Consider the following 6,613-nt stretch of genomic DNA (forward strand, 5'->3'; position numbering starts at 1 on the left):
TTGAGAATGTAAGGTTTTTAACGCCATCTGGTGTAAGAAGTGAAAACTTAATTTGGTCTAAAGTCGGGTCAATATTAAAAATATAATGTCTGTTGAACCAGTAAATGGGGAATTTAGGAAACTTCGCAACAAATTTAATGTAACAAGAGACCAGATTAAATGAAAAGCGAGACATAGTGATTTAACTACGTCTTCATAGTTCAACTACTTCTCCATATTCGACTTCGTCTACAATGTTCAACTACCTCTATATAGTTCAACTACCTCTACATAGTTCATCTAGTCTACATACTTAAACTACGTCTACATAGTTCAACTATGTCTACATAGCTAAACTTCGTTAACATAGTTCAACTACGTATACATAGTTCAACTACTTCTCCATATTGAACTTCGTCTACAAAGTTCAACTACCTCTACATAGTTCAACTAGTCTACATACTTAAACTACGTCTACATAGTTCAACTATGTCTACATAGCTAAACTTTGTCTTCATAGTTCAACTACGTCTACATAGTTCAACTACGTCTACATAGTTCAACAACGTCTACATAGTTCAACTATGTCTACATAGTTCAACTACGTATACATAGTTCAACTACGTTTCCATAGTTCAACTACGTCTACATAGTTCAACTATGTCTACAAAGCTAAACTTTGTCTACATAGTTCAATTACGTCTACATAGTTCAACTACGTATACATTGTTCAACTACGTCTACATAGTTCAACTACGTCTACATAGTTCAACTACGTCTCCATAGTTCATCTATGTCTACATAGTTCAACTACGTCTCCATAGTTCAACTGTACGTCTCCATAGTTAAACTACGTCTACATAGTTCATCTATGTCTACATAGTTCAACTACCTCTACATAGTTCAACTACGTTTACAAAGTTCAACTACCTCTACATAGTTCAACTGTACGTCTGCATAGTTCAACTACGTCTACATAGTTCATCTATGTCTACATAGTTCAACTACATCTACAAAGTTCAACTGTACGTCTCCATAGTTCAACTACGTTTACATAGTTCATCTATGTCTACATAGTTCAACTACCTCTATATAGTTCAACTGTACGTCTGCATAGTTCAACTACGTCTACATAGTTCATCTATGTCTACATAGTTCAACTACCTCTACATAGTTCAACTAGGTCTACATATCTCAATTTCATTTTATTCGATCCCCGATATTTTCAACTTTGAACTCTACTGGTCCTGGATCAATTTGTAGAAAGGAATTGAGTTCTTGCCCCAAATTAAAATTTTCAAATCCATAGATCTTTGAAGCCTGTGCAAATCTTAAATGAATTCAAAAAATCAGTTTTTTCGCATTCTCAAAGAGCTTCAAAATCAAGTTGCAGATATATGGGCTTAAAAATTAGAGTTTGTGACAATTATTCAATTCCAGATAATTTCCTGTCTAAACGATATTAAAAGCCAGGAATTCAAAATTTAAAAATCATGAAGCATAAATATATTTTAGGTGGAGAAGAGAAAGAATATTAAATAAAACAACTGCAACATTGATCGAAAATGAAATATTTGAATATGCCAGGTGAGAAAATGAAATATTTGAATATGCCAGGTGAGAAAATGAAATATTTGAATATGCCAGGTGAGAAAATGAAATATTTGAATTTGCCAGTGAGAAAATGAAATATTCGAATATGCCAGGTTAGAAAATGAAATATTTGAATATGCCAGTTAAGAAAATGAAATATTTGAATATGCCAGTTTAAAAAAGTTACGTTTTTTCTTACACAAAAAAAATAGGTCAGATTAAGAAAATGCAAGCAACAAAAATAAGTGATTTAACGAGATAAAAAACTCTGTGCTGAAAAAGGTGCACTGTATTTCACCTGATATTAAAATGTAGTTTAAAGGGAGTGTTCGCGAAAAATTAAAGTGGGTATAGGCTTAATGCGATAAAAAAGCGACTTTGATCGCTACTAATCTTACTTCTATCTGTTGCGTCTATAAGGAGAAAATTGTTAAAAACGACTCACACCGAAGAACGCAGCGCCCATACAAATTCGGAAAGATGCAACATTCAACTCGGATCGTAAACAAATCAATTTAATTCCAAACAAATCATTCAGATATTACAAACAATAGTCATCGATTATTTTTCGACGCATTCTTATCGTATATAATAGTTAATATTTCATTTTTTTCTCATTATCTGAGAGTTACTTTTGAAAACATTTATTCCTGTTTCGAGGATTTTTGATAATGAAGACGACGTTTTCATATTTTCCAGGAATGTTCGAAAATTCAGCGCCAGAGAAAATTATTTAAAAAAACAAAATCAAAAAAATTATGAAATATTAACTATATACGAATGCGTCGAAAAATAATCGATGACTACTGTTTGCAATATCTGAATGATGTGTTTGGAATTTCGCAAATACTCCCTTTAACTTCCTTGCAGAATCATCTATTTCTTTACAAGGAAGTTTATTTTTTACACAAACAGTACCTGATATACATGAACTAAGGTTTTTTGGTAGTAGGACCATTTGACAGTGTATCATGAACATACTGTTAAATTTTACCTAACTGTCTGCTGCTACCTGAGAACTGAACTTTTCCTTCCTTGTTTAAGAATATATTAAGCACCGTACAGCATGTAGAATATTGTGTACTGTATTTAAACAATAAACATTCGCTGCACTTCCTTGTATAAGAATATATTAAGCACCGTATACAGCATGTAAAATATTGTGTACTGCATTTAAACAATAAACATTCTCTGCACTTCCTTGTACAAGAATATATTAAGCACCGTATACAGCATGTAAAATATTGTGTACTGCATTTAAACAATAAACATTCTCTGCACTTCTTTGTATAAGAATATATTAAGCACCGTATACAGCATGTAAAATATTGTGTACTGTATTTAAACAATAAACCATCTTTTATTTTATTTCAGAAGTAATCTGGCGATAATAAATATCTTTATCAAAGAACCATATTCTAAGCGATTCAGGTAATTCAGCATAGCCTGTAATAAATATCTTTATCAAAGTTAATCACGCTAAGCGATTCAGGTAATTCTGAATAGCATTTAATCACGACCTAATTATTATTTAATCACGACCTAATTATTATTTAATCACGACCTAATTATTATTTAATCACGACCTAATTATTACTTAATCACGACCATATTATTATTTAATCACGACCTAATTATTTTTTAATCACTACCTAATTATTATTCAATCACGACCTAATATTTACTTAATCACGACCTAATTATTATTTAATCACGGTCTAATTATCAAATTCAAATTGTTAAGAGTTTAGGCAAAATTTTAACATTGTTAAAACCATCAAGTTACTCCAAGAAAAGTGAAAATATAAACCTTAAAAAATATTTTGCTCTCAAAGATTTTTTGCAAAGATAAAATATAATTATCCATTTCTGAAAAACATGCATAAAAATGAATAGATGAGATAAAAATGAATACATGATTATCTATAAGGAAATTATTGTTTTAATTAGTAAATTTTTATTAATTAGTAAACTATTGTATTAATTAGGAAATTATTGCACTACTTAGGAAATTATTGCACTAATTAGTAAATTATTGTATTAATTAGGAAATTATTGCACTAATTAGTAAATTATTGTATTAATTAGTCAATTATTATATTAATTCGGAAATTATTGGATTAATTTGTAAATTATTGTATTAATTAGAAAACTATTGCATTTATTAATAAATAATTCTAATAATTATTGTCTCAATCAGGAAATGATTGCAATAATTAGTGAATTATTGTATTAACTAAGAAATTATTGTATTAATTAGGAAATTATTGTATTATTTGAAAATTATTGTATTAATTAGGAAGTTATTGTATTAATTAAGTAATTATTGTATACAATAGTAAATTATTCTATTAATTAGTAAATTATTGTGTTAGCAAGTAAGTTATTGTATTAATTAGAAAATTATTGTATTAACTAGGAAATTATTGTTTTATTTTAAAATTATTGTATATATTAGGAAATTATTTGTACTAATTAGAAAATTATTGTATCTGTTCAGAAATTATTGTATTAATTAGGAAATTATTGTATTAACTAGGAAATTATTTTAGTAATTAGTAAATTATTGTATTTATTAGGAAGACTGAGAAGATGAGTAGAATAGCGTATATAGCCAGCTCAGGAGGTTTACTAGGTCAGGTTATGAATACAGATGCAACCATAAAACTGAAAATAGGAAGACGACAGTTGAGCAATAAAATGTGTAATCATCAATCAGACATAAATCCAGACTTATGTGAAAAGTTGCAAAGATTTTTTCAGACTGGGTCGAGTGTAAAGTGTTGCATCTCCTTGTTGTTTGATTTTTCCTCGATCAGAGCTCATGCTTAATTTTGCGTAGCCCTAGACATTTACATTTTAGAACTATAAAAGCACTTATTTTTAACTTTAGTTTTTAACAAGTAATTGTGCAAAATTCCTTTAAAAAATCCTGCTTGAGAGAACGCAACCTCTGGAAGTTTTGATGACTATGAACAGTTTATCCTGCAGTTAGATTGAAAATCAACCAATGATTAAAATGGAATTCTGTGCAAACGGTGTACACTGGATGCTATTGTTTCATATATTTATTATAGACTATTTAAAGGCATAAACTAAGTCTAACAGTCTTCTTTCTATTTTACAGTCTGATGGGTTTATCAATTTAGTTTTTAAAGATTCCAAGAATTTTAATGTGTGTTTTTTCAATTGAAAACTTTGCAATTGAAGGCTGAACTTAGATAACATCGTGTTTCTGTTTAACTCTAAACGAGCTGAGGGGGGGGGGGGAGCTTTTGACGTTTTTGCCCTAGCAATCTCATTTTTGACCCTATCCCGTGCGTTGTGAATTATGCATATAATTCTTCAAGTTGAGGATCACCAGGAAATACGTTAGCAGTCCCTTTAAAAATGATTATTTCAGGTCTGTGCATGGGATTCAGTTTTGTTAGTTTAGCGGAGATAATTTACCATTGTTTCATCTGTGTCTCTCTTTTCTTCAAGAAAATACAGATAGACAGACAAACAGACAGACGTTTACCAGCCAACAGATACAGATAAATCATCCACAGATTAAATGGCTATCGATAAATCGGCCACAGATTAATTGGTTATAGAGAAAATGGCCACATATTCATCGGCCGCATATTGATCAGACACATAAATATCAGCCACAGGTTAATAGACTTCATATTAATCCACATTATAGGCCACAGATAAATCAGCCACAGATACATAGGCTACAGATAAATCGGTCTCAGATAAATAGGCAACTGATATATCGGCCATAGATAAATCGGTCTCAGATAAATAGGCAACAGATAAATAGGCCTCATATATATCGGCCACAGATAAATCGGCCACAGATTTATCGGCCACAGATATATCGGCCCTCAGATATACCGGCCTCAGATACAAAGGCCACAGAGAAATAGGCCTCAGAAAAATCGGCCACCAATAAATAAGCCACAGATATATCAGCCACAGATAAATAGGCCACATAACCCCGGTTTGATTTCTCTATATATATTTTTCTAGAAAAAATAAAAAATAAAAAATTATAGATTTGTCCAATGTCCAGCAAATATGTCTTCTTCCCTCATTTATAATAATAAAACCTTCTCAGTATTTTTCCATTAAGAAAATCATATGTTGATAATTATTTGATAATGTATTTTGAACCCAGTCTATGTTAAAAACGCAAAAATTGGTCACAGATTTTTTTCTTTGGACCAGCCGTAGCGGTGTAACTTTTTTGACTTAAATTCAATTTATATATAAAATATATTCAATGATTTGGTCAGACAGGTTGTCATACATAGATACTCGCGAGTATTTAATTTGATTAGATTTTACTTTTTAGAAATATAAAAACGAAGCATAGATTTATGCTTGCATTTTTGTAGAGCAAAAAGATTTTTAAAATTCTAAAAATTTAAAAAAATTAAGACAGGGTCCGTCCGATTGCAACATTGAATAAAAAAACTATGAGGTTGAACAAGTAAAGAAGTTGAAAGAGTTTTAATGTTGTAATAATTTAGCACTGGATTTTTAAAACCGGGATGAGTAAAACCATGGCATAAAAAAGACGGAATGCGGATATTTTTTTAAAAATCACCCTTCAGCTTAAACTTTCTTCATTTTGTGAGTTATAAAATCTAAGAATTTTTTAAAGGGATTGACCGGCTATTTAAGGTAGTTGAAATGAGTATTTAGTGTTGTGGAAAACTTTTTTCGGATTCATTTGAGACATATTAAACTTTTTAAAGATCTGTAAATCCTGAGTTTGAGCGCAAATTCGACGTTCAAAGCGTTTTGAACGTCGAATTTGCGCTCAAACTCAGGATTTACAGATCTTTAAAAAGTTTAATATGTCTCAAATGAATCCGAAAGAAGTTTTCCACATCACTGCATACTCAGTTCAATTACCTTACATGGCCGGTCATTCCCTTTAATAGTTTAAAAAGATTTCTTTTTGAAAAGTGTCAGTTTTAGCATGCGGACCCTGTTTTTGAACTATTGGTTAATCCAATATTATTTATGCAGCAGAATTAATTGATTT

General features: G+C 30.4%; 1 long non-coding RNA gene across 1 annotated transcript; it reads left to right on the plus strand.

The window, feature by feature from the left end:
* The first annotated feature begins 1,523 nt into the window (after positions 1-1,523).
* On the plus strand, positions 1,524-6,330 carry LOC111710596 (uncharacterized). The gene is made up of 4 exons (XR_002767087.1): positions 1,524-1,566; positions 2,947-3,003; positions 4,152-4,207; positions 4,976-6,330. It is a non-coding gene; the product is annotated as an uncharacterized LOC111710596 (long non-coding RNA).
* The last annotated feature ends 283 nt before the right edge of the window (positions 6,331-6,613 follow it).

This window comes from Eurytemora carolleeae, unplaced genomic scaffold (genome assembly GCF_000591075.1).
Source record: "Eurytemora carolleeae unplaced genomic scaffold, Eaff_2.0 scaffold984, whole genome shotgun sequence".
Taxonomy (NCBI): Eukaryota; Metazoa; Arthropoda; class Copepoda; order Calanoida; family Temoridae; genus Eurytemora; species Eurytemora carolleeae.